This window comes from Amblyraja radiata, chromosome 4 (assembly GCF_010909765.2).
Source record: "Amblyraja radiata isolate CabotCenter1 chromosome 4, sAmbRad1.1.pri, whole genome shotgun sequence".
Classification (NCBI taxonomy): domain Eukaryota; kingdom Metazoa; phylum Chordata; class Chondrichthyes; order Rajiformes; family Rajidae; genus Amblyraja; species Amblyraja radiata.
This window is the reverse complement of record NC_045959.1, coordinates 82905538-82927909: the sequence shown is the minus strand read 5'-3', so window position 1 is coordinate 82927909 and position 22372 is coordinate 82905538. Positions and strand designations below refer to the sequence as shown.

Below are 22372 nucleotides of genomic sequence, written 5' to 3'. Positions count from 1 at the left end.
CCTGCAAACCTGCACATCTTTGAGATGTGGGAGGAAGCCGAAGCACCCAGGGAAAACCTGCACAGTCACATGGAGAAGGTACAAACTCCTTACAGGCAGCACCCATAGTCAGGATTGAACCCGGGTCTCTGGCGTTCTAAGGCAGCAACTCTACCGTGGCGCCACAGTGCCACCCATAGTGGCACAGGCTGTAGGACATGTGGCTGTAGGGTGATGGTTGTTGGAAAGTTGGAGGTTGTGCCCATGATGGAACAGGTGAGTTCACCACTCTCTGCAGTCTGTCGTGTTCCTGTGTGTTGCAATTCCCATACCAGGCCATGGTGCAACCAGCCAAGATACTTTCCACAGTACATTTACAGTATATAAGTCTGTTAGAATATTCAGTGAATGTCGAATAGCTTTAACATTTTTGGATAGGAAAAGCGTGATTTACTTACTCAGCGTGCATAAATAGAGGTTTGTATTGGTGGAAGAATATAATTTGTCCTGATTATGCTCCAGGGTTCGCTTTAGATTGGGCAGCAGTGTAGATGAAGTTTGCTGGTAGAAAGAAGGGAGGGGGAGAAGGGCACTCCTCTCTACTTCAACATTGAGCAATATATAAGCCACAGTTTGTGGTGCTGCTTCCTCACATATCCAGAGACCCAGGTTCAATCCCAACCTCTAGTGCTCTAAGTGTGGAGTTTGCATGTTCTCCCTGTGATAGTGTGGGTTCCCCCAGGTACTCTGATTTCCTCTCATATTCTAAGACGTGCAGGTTGGCATGTTAATTAGCCACTGTAAATTGCCCGTAGTTTGTCTGTGAGTGGTAGAAAATGGTGGGAGTATATGAGAAATGGGGTGAATGCAGAGTTACTGTAAATGGGGTATTTCACAGACAGAAGAGAGTCACTGGCCAAAGGATGACGATCACGATGATGGGATAAGCCTTGGCCTTTCAGTGAAGCACGTAACATGTAGCGTGCAAGCAGGTATAATGCTGCACTTTCCATTGGGAGAGCTCGCAACACATGAGACTGATAGAATAGCTCAAGGCCACACTTCTATTAGCAATTAATGGGCCGGCAATGCAATTAGTGCATTTCCAACCAGACTTCTGCAGGTGCCCTGTAATGGAGTGATCATAACACACTCAAATTTTTTAAATACTGCCTGTGTTTAAATCATATAGACATTGCTCATCTCAGTAGATTGATAAGAGAATAAATGAACATCACATTTTGGGTCAGTCTGATTGTGAGTTGTGTGGGTGGATAGAAAACCATGATTTTGCACATAATGTGATAAGAAGGAACTGCAGATGCTAGTTTATACCAAAAATAGACATAAAGTGCTGGAGTAACACAGGCGGTCAGATCGCATCTCTGGAGAACATGGATAGCTGACGTTTCGGGTTGGGACCCTTCTTCAGACAGATCTGAAGAAGGGTCCCGGCTCGAAATGTCACCTATCCATTTTCTCCAGAGAATTCTTGTGTGACCCGCTGAGTAACTCTGGCATTTTATGTTTATCTTTTGTGATTAATGTTCTTGTGTGTACATCTCCAGGCTCTCTGACATACCTGTTAAAATACTTAACATTATAAAATCATAAAGTCATGAATTACAGAAACAGGTCCTTCGGCCCACTGTCCACACTAATTCTACACTAATTCCGTTTGATTCTTCATGCACTTGCATCCTGTCACTCACCTTCAGACTCGGGGCAATTTACAGTGGCTAATTAATCTCCCAAGCTGCATGGCTTTGGGATGTGGAGGAAACAGAACTCTCTATAGAAACCAACATTCGGTCAATTATGCTTTATTGCAAATGCAGAGTGAAATTATTTTTTTGCATACAGTTCTGTAAAGTATTGCCACACTTAAACACAATCCCCAGTTAGCAATGTGTACAGAAATAGTCCACTGAGACTGCATACAAGAGGCGGCAAGTTTTGGCACCATTTTCAAAGTTTAATCCACGCTCTTGTCCTTATGAGTGGCACCTGTCCAATTGTTTCTTAAACGTTGGAATAACCCCTGCCTCAGCAACCTCCTCTGGCAGCTTGTTCCATACACTTACCACCCTTTGTGGGAAAAGGTTACCCCTCAGATTTGTATTAGATCATTTCCCCTTCACCTTAAACCTACTGTATGTCTTCTGGTCCTCGATTCACCCACTTTGGGCAAGGACTCTGTGCATCTACCCAATCTATTCCTCTCATGATTCTATAAGATCACCCCTCATCATCCTGCACTCCAAGGAATAGAGACCCAGCCTACTCTATTTTTCCCTATAGCTCAGACCCTCTACTCTTGGCAACATCCTCGTAAGTCTTCTCTGTACACTTTCCAGCTTGACCACATCTTTCCTCTAACATGGTGCCCAGAACTGAACACAATACGTTGGAGCCCGAAGAAGGGTCTTGACCCGAAACGTCGCCTATTCCTTCTCTCCAGAGATGCTGTCTGTCCCACTGAGTTACTCCAGCCTTTCCAACCTTCGATTTTAACCAGGATCTGCAGTTCTTTCTTCCACAATACGTTGGGGCCAACAGCCGACCTTGAAGTTGCGAAAGGCCAGACCCCTATTCACTCTCCTACCAACCTTGCTCCTTACGCCCTTCATCGCTAGCTTATTTCTCTCCGGTCTCTGGTCTTGGCAGCTTCCCCCTACAGGCCGCAGCCCGCCAGGTCTTCTGCCGAAATATTTGAAGTATTTGGAGGGTTGCTAGGTGGCGCAGTAATAGAATTACTACCTTACAACATCAGAGGCCAGGTTGTAATCTTGACTAACGGAGTTTGTACATTCTTCCCATGACCTGCGAGGGTTTTCTCCAGCAACTCCTATTTCCTTCCATATTCTAAAGACGTGCGATTAGCTTGGAACATTTGTAAACTGTCCCAAATGTGTGTGGGACAGTATTAATGTGCGGGGATTGATAGTCGGCGTGGACCAGGTGGGCGAAAGGGCATGTTTCTGTGCTGTATCTTCAAAACTAAAAACTAAATTTGATACTGCAAAGTATTTGACAAAGTATCTTTGGGCATATGGCTTTGCTAAAGGTGCCATATATATACATGTTGGTTGGTGTTTTTGTTCAGTGTATTTGATTTCACAAAGTATTTACTTTTATGGGAGGTGGTTTAGTGAGAGCATAAAAACTATGCACTTTTAGTGATTTAACAGGCGTAGTGTGACATGTAAATTAGCATTAATTCTAAAGAACAGGGCCATCTGCTGTAAGTTGTCTGATCGTATTTCCATCTTTACAAAATGAAGTGTGCCTTGAATGTGATTTCATTGGCCGCAATGTATTTTGGAGGATGAATTCATAGTTCAGCTTCCTCTTTCTGCTGAAGTGAGGGAGGATCATGAATATTGATGTTGCCCCTTTGCTGGATTAAACAATAATCCCTCTTGCCATTCAAGGAATCCAGATGGAATGAGTATGTATAAAGATACCTGATGGCCACTGAGTGCTGTACCAAGTTGCCTGCCATTTGTATCTCTCTACATTCAATGGGAAAACAGTCACTGAATGCAACAGGGTACTGGAGGGAACTGTTCATCCATTGGAAGTTGCCCTGCAATTTATTGTACTGCATTGTGTAGTGTTGTGTTGTGTAGACAGACAGAAGCTTTTCCCCAGGTACACAAAAATGGGGAGAGAGCAGTCCCCCATCGCAAATGTACTCATTCTTCAGGGAACGGGGGTTCCCCTCCCCTACTATAACCATATAACCATATAACAATTACAGCATGGAAACAGGCAATCTCGGCCCTTCTAGTCCGTGCCAAACACTTATTCTCCCCTAGTCCCATCTACCTGCACTCAGACCATAACCCTCCATTCCTTTCCCATCTATATAACTATCCAATTTATTTTTAAATGATAAAATCGAACCTGCCTCCACCACCTCCACTGGAAGCTCATTCCACACAGCTACCACTCTCTGAGTAAAGAAGTTCCCCCTCATGTTACCCCTAAACTTCTGTCCCTTAATTCTCAAGTCATGTCCTCTTGTTTGAATCTTCCCTACTCTCAGTGGGAAAAGCTTATCCACGTCAACTCTGTCTATCCCTCTCATCATTTTAAAGACCTCTATCAAGTCCCCCCTTAACCTTCTGTGCTCCAAAGAATAAAGACCTAACTTGTTCAACCTTTCTCTGTAACTTAGTTGCTGAAACCCAGGCAACATTCTAGTAAATCTCCTCTGTACTCTCTCTATTTTGTTGACATCCTTCCTATAATTAGGCGACCAAAATTGTACACCATACTCCAGAATTGGCCTCACCAATGCCTTGTACAATTTTAACATTACATCCCAACTTCTATACGCAATGCTCTGATTTATAAAGGCCAACACAACAAAAGCTTTCTTTACCACCCTATCTACATGAGATTCCACCTTCAGGGAACTGTGCACAGTTATTCCTAGATCCCTCTGTTCAACTGCATTCCTCAATTCGCTACCATTTACCATGTACGTCCTATTTTGATTTGTCCTGCCAAGATGTAGCACCTCACACTTATCAGCATTAAACTCCATCTGCCATCTTTCAGCCCACTCTTCCAAATGGCCTAAATCTCTCTGTAGACTTTGAAAATCTACTTCATTATCCACAACACCACCTATCTTAGTATCATAACCATATAATAACCATATAACAATTACAGCACGGAAACAGGCCATCTCGACCCCTCTAGTCCGTGCCGAACACATAGTCTCCCCTAGTCCCATATACCTGCGCTCAGACCATAACCCTCCATTCCTTTCCCATCCATATAACTATCCAATTTATTTTTAAATGATAAAAACGAACCTGCCTCCACCACCTTCACTGGAAGCTCATTCCACACAGCTACCACTCTCTGCGTAAAGAAGTTCCCCCTCATGTTACCCCTAAACTTCAGTCCCTTAATTCTCAAGTCATGTCCCCTTGTTTGAATCTTCCCTACTCTCAGTGGGAAAAGCTTTTCCACGTCAACTCTGTCTATCCCTCTCATCATTTTAAAAACCTCTATCAAGTCCCCCCTTAACCTTCTGCGCTCCAAAGAATAAAGCCCTAACTTGTTCAACCTTTCTCTGTAACTTAGTTGCTGAAACCCAGGCAACATTCTAGTAAATCTCCTCTGTACTCTCTCTATTTTGTTGACATCCTTCCTATAATTAGGCGACCAAAATTGTACACCATACTCCAGAATTGGCCTCACCAATGCCTTGTACAATTTTAACATTACATCCCAACTTCTATACTCAATGCTCTGATTTATAAAGGCCAGCACACCAAAAGCTTTCTTTACCACCCTATCTACATGAGATTCCACTTTCATGGAACTGTGCACAGTTATTCCCAGATCCCTCTGTTCACCTACATTCTTCAATTCCCTACCATTTACCATGTACGTCCTATTTTGATTTGTCCTGCCAAGATGTAGCACCTCACACTTATCAGCATTAAACTCCATCTGCCATCTTTCAGCCCACTCTTCCAACTGGCATAAATCTCTCTGTAGACTTTGAAACTCTTCTTCATTACCCGCAACCCCACCTCATCTGCATACTTACTAATCCAATTTACCACACCATCATCCAGATCATTGATGTACATGACAAACAACAGTGGACCCAACACAGATCCCTGTGGCACCCCACTAGTCACTGGCCTCCAACCTGACAAACAGCCATCCACCATTACTCTCTGGCATCTCCCATTCAGCCACTGTTGAATCCATCTTGCTACTCCACCATTAATACCCAACAATTGAACCTTCTTAACCAACCCTTCCATGAGGAACCTTGTCAAAGGCCTTACTGAAGTCCATATATACAACATCCACTGCTTTACCCTCATCAATTTCCTGAGTAACCTCTTCAAAAAATTCAAGAAGATTAGTCAAACATGACCTTCCAGGCACAAATCCATGTTGACTGTTCCTAATAAGACCCTGTTTATCCAGATGCTTATATATATTATCTCTAAGTATCCTTTCCATTAATTTGCCCACCACTGACGTCAAACTAACAGGTCTATAATTGCTAGGTTTACTCTTAGAACCCTTTTTAAACAATGGAACAACATGCGCAGTACGCCAATCCTCCGGCACTATTCCCGTTTCTAATGACAATTGAAATATTTCTGTCATAGCCCCTGCTATTTCTACACTAACTTCCCTCAATGTCCTAGGGAATATCCTGTCAGGACCTGGAGACTTATCCACTTTTATATTTTTCAAAAGTGTCAGTACATCCTCTTCTTTGAATCTCATAGTTTCCATAGCTACTATACTTGTTTCCCTTACCTCACATAATTCAATATCCTTCTCCTTGGTGAATACCGAAGAAAATAAATTGTTCAATATCTCCCCCATCTCTTTTGGCTCTACAGATAGCTGTCAACTCTGACTCTCTAATGGACCAATTTTATCCCTCGTTATCCTTTTGCTATTAATATAGCTGTAGAAACCTTTTGGATTTACTTTCACCTTACTTATATTTACTATAGATGAGGCTCACACCAGGGTCTCCTCCATACCCCGTAACACTGCTCTCGATCCCCATCCCCCCATTCGCAACAAGGGCCGAGTCCCCCTGGTCCTCACCTTTCACCCGACTAGCCGGCACATACAACAAATAGTCCTCCGTCAGTTTCGCCACCTCCAATGTGACCCCACCACTCACCACATCTTCCCATCTCCCCCCCCTGTCTGCCTTCCGTAAAGACTGCTCCCTCCATAACTCCCTTGTCAATTCTTCCCTTCCCTCCCCCACCACCCCTTCCCCGGGCACTTTCCATTGCAACCACAAGAAATGCTACACTTGTCGCTTTACTTCCCCCCTCGACTCCATTCAAGGACCCAAGCAGTCGTTCCAGGTGCGACAGAGGTTCACCTGCACCTCCTCCAACCTCATCTATTGCATCCGCTGCTCTAGATGTCCGCTGATCTATATCGGTGAGACCAAACGTAGGATTGGCGATCGTTTCGCTGAACACCTCTGCTCGGTCCACATTAACCAACCTGACCTCCCGGTGGCTCAGCACTTCAACTCCCCCTCCCATTCCGTATCCGACCTCTCTGTCCTGGGCCTCCTCCACGGCCAGAGTGTGCAACACTGGAAATTGGAGGAACAGCACCTCATATTGGGGAGTCTGCATCCTGGTGGCATGAACATTTGAATTCTCACAATTCTGTTAACCCTTGCTGTCTCCTCCCCTTCCGACCTCTCCCTCAGACCTCGGGCTCCTCCTCCTCCTTTTTCCTTTCTTCTCCCCGCCTCCCCCCACCCCCATCAGTCTGAAGAAGGGTTTCGGTCTGAAACGTTGCCTATTTCCTTTGCTCCATAGATGCTGCTGCACCTGCTGAGTTTCTCCAGCATTTTTGTGTACCTTCCATTTTCCAGCATCTGCTGTTCCTTCTTGAACCTTTTCCCCAGGATGGAAATGTCAGATACAGTGGATCTGTGGAACTCTTTGCCACAGACAGCTGTGAAGGCCAAGTCAGTGGATATTTTTTAAGGCAGAGATAGATAGATTCTCGAATAGTACAGGTGTCAGGGCTTATGTGGAGAAGGCAGATGAATGAAGTTAGGAGGGAGAGATAGATCAGTCATGATTGAATGGTGGAGTAGACTTGATGGGCTAAATGGCCTAATTCTACTCCTATTCCTTATGACCTTATGATCTTCTGATACTGGAGGGCAGAGCTTGAAGGTGATGGGTACCAAAGTTTAACGTCGATGCGTGGGGCAGGTTTTTTACACAGAAGGTTGGGAGTGCCAGGAACGCGTGGTGGAGGCAGATACAATACTGGCATTTAAGGGCCTGTCCCACTTAGGCGATATTTTCGGTGACAGCCGCAAAATAGGCTGTCCCCACATGGTCGCGGGTTTACGTGGGGTGATGCCTGTATTGTCCACAAGTGTCGTAACTTTTTTCTTGTCGCCGCTGGATTTTGAAATATTCAAAACCTTTCGGCGACAGTGGGCTTGAGGTTGTCATAGGTTGTCGCCAGGTTGTCGCCAGGTTGTCGCCAGGTGACGTTGGTTGTCGCAGGTGTTGACTTTGGTGAATTCCATTGGCGACTACCTACGTATACCGGCGACAGGTACCGGTGACTGAATCGTCTTCAGTTGCCTACAGCTGTCGCCGACAGGGTCGTTGCTTGTCGTAGCTTGTCGCGGGTGGAAGTAGATTGACCGGTTGTCGTAAGTTGTCGCCTGTATGGTGGTAAGTTGTCGTAGGCGCGGTTGTAGGTGGACGTCCTAAGTCGCGACGATTGGGTCGGCAGTTGTCGGTAGCTTGCTGTTGCTTGACATCGACTAGGTTGGTTGGTTGTCGTAGACATTGTCGTGGGGGGGGGGGGGGTCCAGTCGCCGCTTTTTTGGCGACCTGCTATGACTGTGACAGTCGCCGGCAGTCGCTGAAAAAAATCGTCTAAGTGGGACAGGCCCTTCAAGAGGCTTTTGGATAGGCACGGATATGCAGTGAATGGAGGGGTTTGGATTATGTTCAGGCATATAAGAGTTGGCCTTGGCACCATGTTCGGCACAGGCATTATGGGTCAAAGGGCCTGTTCCAGTGCTGTACTGTTCTATGTTATTCAGTGCTCACATTGAAGTCTTCTCTGTATTGGCGTAATGAACCGCAGATTGGATAATTCAACAAATAAAAACAGATGGAGATAATTAATCTTGCCGGACACCCTATGTTTCCATTCACCTGATGCTTCAATTCCATGTTCCACTCCCGCTACACTTCACTCACTTCCATTGCTTTAAGGATAAAAGTGCAGAGATGATGAGTTGCAAGTTAACAAACCATTACAGAGGAGCAATCAATAAATAGATAGAAGTCTTGTACATACTGTGTTCCACTATCAGCTTCAGTTAATGCTAATGTGGATGCCTATAAAACAGCAGAGTGGTGAAAGAAGTACTTAAACTGGAGGCCGACAGCAATGTTATTCTAAGTATCAGTGCCATTACTCGTAATTTCCACACAAGATTTAGATATTGGAGCAAATAACTTATCATTGCCGTTTGTTACTTTCAAATTAAGGAAGAACTAACATTGGGGAAGAATGGAAGATACATCAGAAAACTTACAGAAAGCACAAAAAGTGGGAAATGTTTAAGTAACATTTAGACAGGTACATGGAATCATGTGAGGCATAGATTGGGTGCATAGTAAGAATCTTTTTTCCCAGGATGGAAAAATCAAATACTGGAGGGTATTTCAGCTTTCAGGTGAGAGAGGCAAAGTTTAAAGAAGATGTACTGGACAACTTTTTGCCACAGAGGGTGGGGAGTGCCTGGAAAGCATTACCAGAGTTGCTTTCTGACACTTACGTATCTCATAGGATCATAGGACATAGAAGCAGAAATAGGCCATTCAGCCCATCAAGTCTTCTCCACCATTCAACCATGGGTGATCTATTTTTCCCTCACAACCACATTCTCCTGCTTTCTCTCTGCAACCATTGACACACTAATCAAGAACATATTAATCTCCACTGTAAAAAATACACAATGACATGTCTTCCACAGCCATCTGAGGTTCTGAATTCCACAGGTTCACCATCCTAATTTTTAAATGTTACAATTGAATCGGCATCTCCTCCTACCTGTGGCAATACATTCCAGTATCGGGTCACTTACTGCTTCATATCACTGTTGGTTATTTTGCCATTTATGCCATGTCATAGAGACATACAGCTCAGAAACAGGCCCTGTGGCATAATTTGCCAATGTCGACCAAGATGCTCCATCTAAGCTAGACCCACCTGCCCATGTTTGGCCCATATCCCGCTAAACCTTTCCTATCTATGTACCTGTCCACATATCTTTTAAATGTTGTTGTGGTACCTCTTCCTACTACCCTTTCTTGCAGAAGGTAAACATAAAAAGCTGGAAGAAGGATCTCGACCCGAAACGTCACCCATTCCTTCTCTCCAGCCTGTCCCGCTGTGTTACTCCAGCTTTTTGTGTCTATCTTCAGTTGAAACCAACATCTGCAGTTCCTTCTTACCCTTTCTGGCAGCTCATTCCATATACCTCCCACCCTTTGAGTAAAAATGTTGCCCCTCAATTTAAATTTACTATCGCAATGTTTAAGAAACATTTAGACAGGTACATGGATAGGATAGTATAGGGGGATATATGGGCCAAACATATGGGCAGGTGGGACTCGTGTTAGATGGGGCATGTTGGTCGGTGTGGGCAGGTTGGGCTGAAGGGCCTGTTTCCACACTGTCGGACTTTATGACTCTAAATCTTTCCGCTCTCACCATTGTTATTCATTCTATGTCCCTGAGTTTGTGAGTCCTACTGTATGCCAATGGGAACAGCTTCTCTTTCTGCTCTGTCTGTGTTTATCGCGATTTTAAATAGATCTATCTTGTTTCCAAGGAGAACAACCTCAGCTTCTCAGTTCTAAACCACAAATCAAAATTTTTTCACACAGATTAATTTGCATAGGCATAGAATTGAGATGGAATGCGAAATATAATGGTGTGGAAATGAGTCGTGGAGTGAGAGAGTCATACAGCGCAGAAACAGGGCTCTGGCTCATCACATACCGAGGCGTCTCAGTGGTGCAGCCGTAGAGCTAAGTAAGATTAATAAATAGGGGAGACAGGCAGAACCTTTTTCCCAGGGTGGAAATGTCAAAGACTGGAGCATTGCTATAAGCTGTGAGAGGACAAAGCTTAAATGAGATGTGAGGGGAAGGTTTTGTACACAGAGAGTGGGAGCCTGGAACACGCTGGTGGTGGAGGCAGATATGATCCTGGTATTTAAGAGGCTTTTAGATAGGCGCATCGATATGCAGAGGATGGAGGAATTTGGATCATGATCAAGCAGAGGAGATTTGTTTAACCTGGCGTGATGTTCAACACGGACATTATGGGCTGAAGGGCCTGTACATGTGCTGTTCCATGTTCCATCTAATTGTGCCTTTAGCTTTTATTTTAAATTTTAGAGATACAGCACTTAAACAGGCCCTTTGGCCCACCGAGTTTGCGGCGCCCAGCAATCTTCCGTACACTAGCACTATCCTACACACTAGGGACAATGTACAATTACATAAGTCAAATTAACCTACAAACCAGTACGTCTTTGGAGTGTGCGACGAAACCGGAGCACCCAGAGAAAACCTACGTGGTCAAAGGGAGAACGTCCAAACTCTGTACAGACCCATAGTCAGGATCAAACCTGGATTTCTGGGGCTGTAAGGCAACAAGTCTACCGCTGCGTCACTGTGCCATTACTAAGGGGTAGGCACAGGGGTGTTGAAGGGGCAGAGGCTGAATTCAGGGTACTAATTCCGCATTGATTTGGGTTGGAGTAGATTGCAACTATGCAAGTTGTGTAGGAACAGTTTATCATTGACATCAGCTTCCAGATCTCCAATATTTTCATGGGCTGGGGTTCATGTCATACTAATAGTACTAATGGCAGTAAGATAGAGCTCTAGGGGCTAGTGGAATCAAGGGATATGGGGAGAAGGCTGGCACAGGTTATTGATTGGGTATGATCAGCCATGATCGTAATGAATGGCGGTGCTGGCTCGAAGGGCCGAATGGCCTCCTCCTGCACCTATTTTCCATGTTTCTAAAGACGAGCTGTCACTCTTGGTGTCATAATGACTGCAAATTCTGTCTGTGGTATCTACTAATAAATCCAGTAGGGAGTAACAATTGTTATTATTTACTATTTGTAAATGTGTTGGTTTTTAAAAATGCAGTTAAAATGCAACAGCGGGCTCTGTAATGTCTCAACTTGGAGTTTAGTCTGTCTGTTGTGTTAAGTGTGAATAGATCTTGCTGATATTCTTCCCAGTATTTCATTCCATTTCATCCCACCATTTCCACTGCCTGTGATATTGTATCCTGGTTTGTATTTCTTGGCTTGTAAACATCTTAAAATCTGAACGAATTGTGATGTAAGCTCTGTAACTTGATCAGCTTTTGGAACAAGGACAAATCAATAACGAGATGGGAAATGAACGTTAAGATCCTCACAGCCAAGTCTCGTGCTGGGTTTTTATTAAGGAAAATAAACACCAGCTGCATTGTTCAATACATATTCAATTTTTTCCTGGAATGTAATTGCTGGAGATAAGCTGCCGTTGTCCTTCCTCAAAGATTTATGTATCTTTTACTGTTTCGAATACATACATAAAAATCAGGGGGAATCAATATGTATTCCGTGGACGGTCATCAACATATAAACCACCTGCTATATACTTTTAGCATGACAATATTTTATCTCCCCCCCCCCCCCTCCTTATTCTGTATCTCTCTGCCGTTCGATCGCTCCAATTTGGTAAATTCTGTTGTGTCCCGCAATATTTTTACCCAAGTCTTAGTTTTTATTGCTTTATTCATTCCTCTTATTCCGTCCCTACAAATACAGTTCCACATCTCGTAGTAGGCCTTTGTTATCTCTTCCAAGAATTAGGTTATAACATTATACTGTGATTAAAGGTAGAACCCCTGTATTCTGTGGAACAGTGGCAGTCAAACATAGTCATAGAGTCCTACAGTTTGGAAACAGGCCCTTCGGCCCAACTCAAGTCAAGTGAGTTTATTGTCATGTGTCCCTGATAGGCCAATGAAATTCTTGCTTTGCTTCAGCACACAGAACATAGTAGGCATTTACTACAAAACAGATCAGTGTGTCCATATACCATAATATAAATATATACACACATGAATAAATAAATTGATAAAGTGCAAATAACAGATAATGGGTTATTAATAATCAGAGTTTAGTCCGAGCCAGGTTTAATAGCCTGATGGCTGTGGGGAAGTAGCTATTCCTGAACCTGGTTGTTGCAGTCTTCAGGCTCCTGTACCTTCTACCTGAAGGTAGATGAGTGTGTGGCCAGGATGGTGTGGGTCTTTGATGATACTGCCAGCCTTTTTGAGGCAGCGACTGCGATAAATCCCCTCGATGGAAGGAAGGTCAGAGCCGATGATGGACTGGGCAGTGTTTACTACTTTTTGTAGTCTTTTCCTCTCCAGGGCGCTCAAACTGCCGAACCAAGCCATGATGCAACCGGTCAGCATGCTCTTTACTCTGCACCTGTAGAAGTTAGAGAGTGTCCTCCTTGACAAATCGACTCTGCGTAATCTTTTCAGGAAGTAGAGGCGCTGATGAGCTTTCTTGATAATTACATTAGTGTTCTCGGACCAGGAAAGATCTTCAGAGATGTGCACGCCCAGGAATTTGAAGCTCTTGACCCTTTCAACCATCGACCCTTTGATATAAACGGGGCTGTGGGTCCCCCTCCTACTCCACGATCAGTTCCTTGGTTTTGCTGGTGTTGATGGCCAGGTTATTGTGCTGGCACCATATGGACAGTTGCTCGATCTCTCTTCTATACCCTGACTCATTCCCATCAGTGATACGTCCCACAACTGTGGTGTCGTCAGCAAACTTGATGATGGAGTTCGCACTTGTCCACACCGACCAACATGTCCAGTCCCACTTCCCTGCGTTTGGCCCATATTCATCTCAACCTGTCCTATCCATGTACCTGTCTAATTGCTTCTTAAAAGTTGTGATAATCCTTGCTCTTAAATGTTGCGATAGTCCTTGCTCTTAAATGTTACATTAAGTGACCGTTTCCCTCAAACTTGGACTGCCAGTCTTATATGATTTGTGTCTCAGCCTAAATAAAATGGCAGAAAGTAGCCAAAGACTACTCACCCCCACCCACCATTTCCACCAAAATTCCCTTTAGAGGCATGGGGTGTGGCAACAAGGAAAGTTTAGAGATGGGCATCCATGGTGGCGCAGCAGTACTGTTGCTGCCTTAGAGCGAATGCAACGCCGAAGACCCGGGCTCGATCCTGGCTACGGGAGCTGTTTGTACGGAGTATGTACATTCTCCACGTGACCTGCGTGGGTTTTCTTCGAGATCTTCGGTTTCCTTCCACACTCCAAAGACATACAGGTTTGTAGGTTAATTGGCTTGGTAAATGTAACAATTGCCCCTAGTGGGTGTAGGATAGTGTTGATGTGCAGGGATCGCTGGGCAGCACGGGCCCGGTGGGTCGAAGGGCTTGTTTCCGCGCTGTATCTCTAAACTGAAACTAAACTAAAGGATGCAGCATGGACACAGGCCCTTTGTGCTACCAAGTCCAAGCTGACAATCTATCACCTAATCACACTAGTTATATATCATCCCACTTTCTCATCCACTCTATACACACTCGGGGCAAATACAGTGGCCAATTACCATCCAAAGACCCGCACTTCTTTGTGAGGAAATCGGAACACCCGAAGTAAACGTATACAATCACTGGGAGAACATACAAACTCCACGCAGACAGCACCCAAGATAGGGATTGAACCAGGGTCTCTAGCGTTGTGAGGCAACAGCTCCACCAGCTGCACCACTGTGCCATGCAGCCTTACAAATAAAAAGTCTTTACTTTTTAAATGTAAGACTGTCTCCTACAAGTTTTGCACCCGTGGCCCCATAGCAACAATGGAAGGATTGTCGTCCTGGGCTGTTTCACTCGGCAGTGTGTTTCCCAGTGGAATGTACTCCCCATTTGCAGCTGAATTCTACAGCCATATCCCAGGGTCAGTCGCAAGCCCCTAGAGTATTCAGAATGATGCACGCAAGAAGATGGAGGCTTCCACTCTGTTCAAAGGCACAGGTACTAGACAGCTACATACTCATTTCACCATTGCCACTTGTAACACCTCATATGCATTTTCCTTAGCTCTTTCATTGACTCCTGGGCAAGTGAGATATGGATGTTTCTGCTCCTTAGTCAGAAAATTGAGTGGCAATATGCAAGCTGGATGTGCGGGGTCCAATCCATCTTCAGTAGTATTTATGAAGAGAAGAAAGAAGCATTGTTTCTGCAAAATTGAATCACACTTCACTTACAATAGAAAGAGGGAGATTAGATTAATTTCCAAATGGCCAGGTCAAACCCAATCAAGAAAGTTATTTGCCAAAGTTGAGATACAAAGTGTTGGAGTAACTCAGTGGGTCAGACAGCATTTCAGGAAGACATGGATGGGTGGTGTTTCGGGTTGTGTCCCTTCTTCAGTCTAATAAAGGTGATGCTGTGGAATTCTCTGCCTCAGAGGGTGGTGGAGGCAGGTTCTCTGGATGCTTTCAAGAGAGAGCTGGATAGGGCTCTTAAAGATAGTGGAGTCAGGGGATATGGGGAAAAGGCAGGAACGGGGTACTGATTAGGGATATCAGCCATGAAACTTACAAAATTCTTAAGGGGTTGGACAGGCTAGATGCAGGAAGATTGTTCCCGATGTTGGGGAAGTCCAGGACAAGGGGTCACAGTTTAAGGATCAAGGGGAAATCCTTTAGGACCGAGATGAGAAAAACATTTTTCACACAGAGAGTGGTGAATCTCTGGAACTCTCTGCCACAGAAGGTAGTTGAGGCCAGTTCATTGGCTATATTTAAGAGGGAGTTAGATGTGGCCCTTGTGGCTAAAGGGATCAGGGGGTATGGAGAGAAGGCACGTCCAGGATACTGAGTTGGATGATCAGCCATGATCATATTGAATGGCGGTGCAGGCTCGAAGGGCCAAATGGCCTACTCCTGCACCTATTTTCTATGTTTCTATGATCACACTGAATGGCGGTGCAGGCCACGAAGGGCCGAATGGCCTACTCCTGCACCTATTGTCTATTGTCTATTGTCTATTGTCTATTGTCTATTGTCTATTGCCTGACCCGCTGAGTTACTCCAGCCTTTGTGTCTTTTTTTTGCAAATGTCCATCTGCAGTTCCTTGTGCCTAGGACAAAATTGATTGCCAGTTAACATGCAGATCCAGTTAATCCAGTTAACATGCAGATTCAATGCACCTCATCAACTGGGGCATCACAGTGGCCCAGGTGGTAGATCTACTGCCTCAAGGCGCCAGAGACCCATGTTCAATCCTGACCTCGGGTGCTGTCTGTGTGGAGTTTGCACATTCTCCCTGTGACCACCTAGCTTTTCTCCGGGTACTCGGTTTCCTCCCACATCCCAAATGATGTGTGGGTTTGTAGGTTAATTGGCCTCTGTAAATTGCCCCGAATGTGTAAAGAGTGGATGAGAAAGTGGGATAACACAGAACTAGTGTGAACAGGTGATCGATGGCCAGTGTGGACTCATCAGGCTGAAGGGCCTGTTTCCACGCTGTATGCCTAAACTGAAGTGAACAGCGTGCATAGGTGAACAAGTCTAGGGCACCCCATCTGTTTAATAAATGGTACGATTTCTGTGTTTTCTACCAATGTGATTCAGTATTTATGTTTGAGATGAGGTGGTGTGATTTGGTGACAGGTAGAGCAGACTAACATTTAGGAAAACAAGAGACAGGCGTGGGCAGGAACTCCAAAGCTGGAATCTGCCTTTGTATTCATTTGATAGAATTGCTCAGAAATTGCATCATTTAAGTAAAAGCTGAGGAGCTGTACCTCAGGCTTGGGTTAGCTTCATCCCTTCAGTATTAAATTCCACTGGGTTTATCAACTGATTGGTGTTTATTTTCAGCTTAGCCCGCAGAGAGGAGCATTCATCCAGAATGGAGTCCCAATAGATATCATTAAGATAATATAGTCATTTTATTTCAGATTGAGGCAAAAAGGCAGTGATCAATTTGGTGCAAGGATGTGATAAGCAAATGGCAATTACATTTTTTTCAAAATGAGAATTGTGAAATAAAGGTGTAATTGTCCCTCGAGTGTGTTGCGCTCCGATTTTCAGGGAATTAGTTCAGATCCTTCTTTCTGAAAATCCTCGTTACAAGACAAAAGTAAACAAATGGATGATACAGAACAGATGCAAATGTGACAGTAAACCTGCAGCAGATTAGTTTTAATTTAGTTTAGAGATACAGAATGGAAACAGGCCCTTTGGCCCACTGCGTACATGCCGACCAGCAATCACCCATACACTAGTTCTATCCTACACCATAGTGACAATTTACAGAGGCCAATTAATCCACAAACCTGCACGTCTTTGGAATATGAGAGGAAACCCGAGCACCCAGAGGAAACCCACGTGGTTACTGGGACAAAGTACAAACTCCATACAGACAGCACCCACAGTCAGGATCCAACCTGGGTCTTTGGCACTGTAAGGCAGCAGCTCTACCACTGCGCCACTGGGCCGCCCCGATTAGAGAACAGTTAAAATGTGTATAAAGCTTTTCCATTGGGATATAATTCCAATCAAGAATTTTATTGCAATATGTTCCAGTTGAAATTAAAAGGGCATCTATAAAACGTACCCAGATTGCAGCAACCAATACAACCCAATCGAATTGCCACGGTGGATGTTTCCTATTCTCTTGTGTTAGGGCAATAGTCGAACAGTGTAGAGGAGTGGCATTTAGTTGATCAAAACACAAAGTGCTGGAGTAGCTCAGTGAGTCAGGCAGCATCTGTAGAAGGAATAGATAGGTGAGGTGTTGGGTTTGGACCTTTCTTCACACACCAGAGGGAATGGATCAGCAACATTTAGAGTCGGGACCAATCCCCCAACTCTGAAGGGAGTGGGTAGGTGATGTTTCGGGTTGGGATCCTTCTATAGGCTCTATAGGGTGAGTCTCTAAAGAAGACATATGGTATACTTGCCTTCATAGGATGGGCCATTGAGTATAAGAGTCAGGACGTCATGATGCAGCCTTATAATACTTTGGATAGGCTGCATTTGTAGAATTGCGTGCAGTTCTGGTGACGTTTTAGGTTGCGATCCTTCATCAGATTGAAGCATCTGCAGTTCCTTGTATCGGGCATTTGGTTGCATTGGTCACCAATCAAAATCACGTGTCTAAATAAACATCTTCAGTATCTGTACCCAAATCCTGGAATCTGCCCACTTTTCTGTCCAATTAAAGAATGGTGGAAAGCCTGTCCAACCCTGTCATTCGAGTTACTCAGCAGATCAGGCAACAACTGTGGATGGAATGGAGAAATTATATTACATTTTTACACCCTGGGAAAAAGATTCTGACTGTCTTACCTATCTTTGCCTTTCATAATTTTATATACTTCTATCGGGTCTCCCTGCAACTTTCAGCATTCCAGAGAAAACAATACAAGTCTGCCCAACCTCTCCCTGTAACCAATAACCTCTAATCCAAGCATCATTCTAGTAAATACCCTTGGCACCCTTTCCAAAGCCTCCACGTCCTTCAAGTAATGTGCCGATCAGAACTGCATGCAATACTCCAAATGCAGCCTGACCAAAGTATTATTAGGCTGCATCATGACTTCCTGACTCTTACACTCAATACCCCACCCTATGAAAGCAAGTATACCATATGCCTTCTTTACGAGGTGCTGCTAAGTTACATCTTTGCTGAGAGCTATTGACTTCCATTTGTTTAAAGTTTAAAGATTGGTCAAGGAGATCTATTCTTCTTTTCTCTTCCATTGACAGAGGAGTATATTTCCTTGTCAGTGTCAGGAATGTTTGCTGTATACATCTACATCCGAAACAAAGCGTGACGTAGCAGAACTAAGACAAAGGGTAGAAGTCAGCGATGGAGATGTATACTGAAATGCTTGCAACTTGGATGAAAGTTTCGAGATGGATTTCTTTAATAAAGTATAACCTTTGAGGAGACAACGTGCTTATGCAACATATTGAATACTCTTACCTAAAGTCTCTGTTCTGGCAGATGTTTCATAGATGCCTTATCCACAGGTTAGTAGTGGCAATGATTGCTTCGCAGTAGCAGCAGATAAATCTTCTCAAAACAAGCAGTAAACAGTACGCTGTCCTTTGCAAAGCAACTAGCCCTCAATCCCCCAGAGACAAGTCCAGTAAGCAGGCGAGTGGGTCTGAAGGGTCATTTGGATTTGGGTTCAGACACTGGAGGTGTACAGAAGCGTGATCTTGAATATGTAAGACTACTATAAGTGGATGTATCAAGAAATTCATTGTAACGGGGTATGCTTCTGCAAACATCATGGAAGCCAAATGAACACCAGCCGCATATAAACCAGTACAACATTTTGCAGAGGAAAATAACTTAAATAGACTTTATTGTTCAGCCACTGTTGAAAAGGTAACTTTAGATTTGAGGCTTATTTTCTGAGCGCCCAATACTTCAGCTGTATGGCATTGGGAAGATAAATTTGTTTTGATCGCACACTAATTGAAAAGTTAAATTATGGACACTGAAATCCAGGTTGTGTCAGGACACTGGTAGCATAATCTTGGCTTGTGTTTCAATCTGACCAGAAACGTCATCCATCCTTATTTTCCAGTGATGCTGCCTGACCTGCTGAGTTACTCAAGCCCTTTGTGTCTATCTTTGGTATAAACGTGCATCTGCAGTTCCTTGTTTCTACACTTGTATTCTCTTGAGTTTGGAGGGGAGATCTAATTGAAGAGTTTAGCAGGATTAAGGTCTTCAAAGGGGCAGATATAAATAAAATGCATTGGTAAGGAACTCTACACAGGGTACAATATTAAAATCCATGTTGGGCCATTTGGGAATGAAATCTGTAACGGTTTTTAATGCAGGTGGTAGAGGAAATCTGAAACCCCATCTTTCCCTACTTCAAACTCACCCAAACAAACTGGCTCAGGATACAAGACCAATTTGTTTTTAATATAGGGATTGATAAAGTGAACAGCATAAGGAACAAAGACACATATTGAATTTCACTGAACCATGATCTAATTGCAAAAGAGTATGTGGGAATTTAAATGTGACCACTTAGGGAGATGTCCTTTACACACACATATTCTAAATATGTGTTACTCACTTATCCTTAATGTTCTTTCTGATTATTTGAAGGGTGGCGTGGGTTGTATCATGGGTGTTGCACGAGCATTCACCAATTTGCAATAAAGGTGATTGAATTATACAGCAAGGAAAGAGCACCTTCAGCCCATTAAGATCGTAGATGCAGCCCTAGTGGAATGAGGTTTAAAAGTGTCAGTGTCCACTCCTGCATATGCCAGCACCTGTTTTATCCATCTTGATACAACAATTGATACAATTTATTTGTTGTCATTTGAACCTCATTGAGGATCAAACAAAATTTGGTTTCTGCAGTCATACACACAAGAAAAAGAACCAAGACACAACACAATTTACACAAACATCCATCACAGCGAATCTCCTCCTCACTGTGATGGAAGGCAAAGTCTTATCTCTCCCCTGCACTCCTCCTTCTCCTCCCGATGTCAGAGTCAAAGCCCCTGGCGGCGATGGTAAGTAAGTCCCGCGGCCATTAAAGCCGCGCCGGGCGATGCAAGGCCGCGCTCCGGGTCTTGGTGTTGGAGCCCCCGGCGGGCGCTAGCAAGTCCCGCGGCCATTTGAAGCTGCACCAGGCGATGTAAGGCCCTGCTCCAGGTCATCCTCAACCCCGCAACTCGGGCGGGAGAAGTCGCCATTGCGGAAGCCCCGAAAAGCGGTCTCCCACCAGGGACCCACTGGAGCCTCCGAATCTCCGGGTTCAGGCCGCAGCCGCGCGCCACTACAGCTCTCCACGCTCCGAACTCGGCCGGCTCCGCGATGGTAAGTAAGTCTGCAGGCTCCGCGACTGGAGCCCCGGGTCGTTCCGGTTGGAGGCCGCTCCACGGTGCTAAGCCCCAACGACAACGGAGACCCGACAGAGAAAAGGTCGGGTTCTCCGTACAGGGAAAAGATTTTAAAAGTTTCTTCCACCCCCCACACATACCCAGTTAAAAAAAAACCACCATAAACTACATTCAAACGAGACAAAAAATAAAAAAAGACAGACGGACTGCAGACGTGAGTCGCGCCGCCCACCCACTTACAACTTACCCACTTATCTTGAGATGGTCTGCACTGTAACCTTCCTATGAGGTTTAGTGTAGCTGATAAATAAGGATGATTTCGAGCCTCTGAGGCTCTTAGTGATTTTAATGTATTGTAATATGTGAGACATCACACACAACCGTTGGTCTATCGGGTAAGCCATAAAACTTAATTTTAGCCCCGACATCCCTGGTCTGCTCTGCTTTAATAGATCATGAACAAAAAATGTGATGTTGTCAACAGATGTAGGCATGCTGTCCAGTCTAAGTTTATTTAACGTCTGGACCCGTTGCGCTGAGACCAGCGCCATGAGCATGACTACCTTAAGTGTGAGATTAGAGAGAGACAGGGATGAAGCTGGTGCCCACTGCCAGAGCAGCATGAGGCCCACGCTCACATCCCATATCTGTGAATATCTAGGCCTAGGAGGAGTAGAGTTAAAAATGCCCTTCATAAATCTAATTATTAAGGGGTGAGATCCGACAGTGTGGTTCCTTGACCCCAGCCATAAATAAGATGACAAAGCGCTCCTAGCACTATTTATGGCACTATAACTGAGATGCTGATCTTAAAAAAGTGTAGAAAGGAACTCCAAAACATCCGTAATGGAAGCCGTGTTATAAGATATATTCGATAGGGAGCAGTACATCTCCCATTTCCTTATATGAGAGATGTACTGTTTCTGGGTGCACTTCCTCCAGGCCGCAGCGATCACATCTACCTAACGATCTGAAAGTCTGAGCCCCAGGAATCTGCAAACCAATAAATGTATTCGGTCACGAAGAGGATGGCTTTCCCCTGTCACAGGATGTACCAGCAGCTTTCTGCTTTTGGGAACAACCATAAATGGCTGTGTAATCATAGCTGGAATGAGTGGGAACCAATGTTGAGTAGGCCAGTCTGGTACTACCAATATGCCAGAGGCGGAGTCTTGCTTGATCATGGCCAAGCATCGACTGATGAGGCAAAATGGGGGAAACACATACAAGAACTTCCTACCCCAGCGTAGCGAGAAGGCATCTACTGCTACTGCCCCTGGGTCTGGTTCCCATGAAACGTAATTTGGTAACTGATGATTTAGTCTGGAAGCAAACAGATCAATGTCCGGCACACCATACTGAACGACAATGTCATTAAACACTTTATGATTCAACATCCACTCTTTGTTGTCATTGAATTCTCGTGACCTGTTGTCCGCCACCATATTATATCTACCTGGTAAGTAGATAGCTGAAACCCAGATGTTTCTCGCAATACGCCAGTGCCAAATCTTGTATACTGCGCAGTATAAATGGGTCAGATGTTATCCAATGCCATTCATGTAAGAAAAATTGTAATCTCCTCCCAACTGGTAACTGATCCATCGAAACTGTTTTACACAAACAACCAGACTCACTTACCTCCGTGGTTATCGGCGGTATGGGGTTTGCTTCTGTCCCCGAGGTCTGGGGGGTAGGGCTGTTGGCGGATGCCCTCCGCGCATCTTGAACATGGCCCGGCCTGGGCCCTGCCCTAAAAAAGGCCTCTGTGCCTGTTGAACGTGATGCCCATCATATCCGGCAAACCGTCTGGTGTTGAGAGGAGGATAGGGGTACTGCCGTCGGA

At 44.6% G+C, this 22372-nt stretch overlaps 1 protein-coding gene and 1 long non-coding RNA gene across 19 annotated transcripts in view; one reads left to right on the top strand and one right to left on the bottom strand.

The window, feature by feature from the left end:
* The window catches only part of ptprm (protein tyrosine phosphatase receptor type M), a 940804-nt gene that overhangs the window by 392047 nt on the left and 526385 nt on the right, over window positions 1–22372 (top strand). The gene's annotated exons all lie outside the window — the stretch shown is intronic.
* On the bottom strand, window positions 1551–9619 carry LOC116972339. Its single transcript, XR_004411779.1, has 3 exons — window positions 9610–9619; window positions 9471–9536; window positions 1551–1561 (listed from the first exon to the last, which is right to left on the bottom strand). It is a non-coding gene; the product is annotated as an uncharacterized LOC116972339 (long non-coding RNA).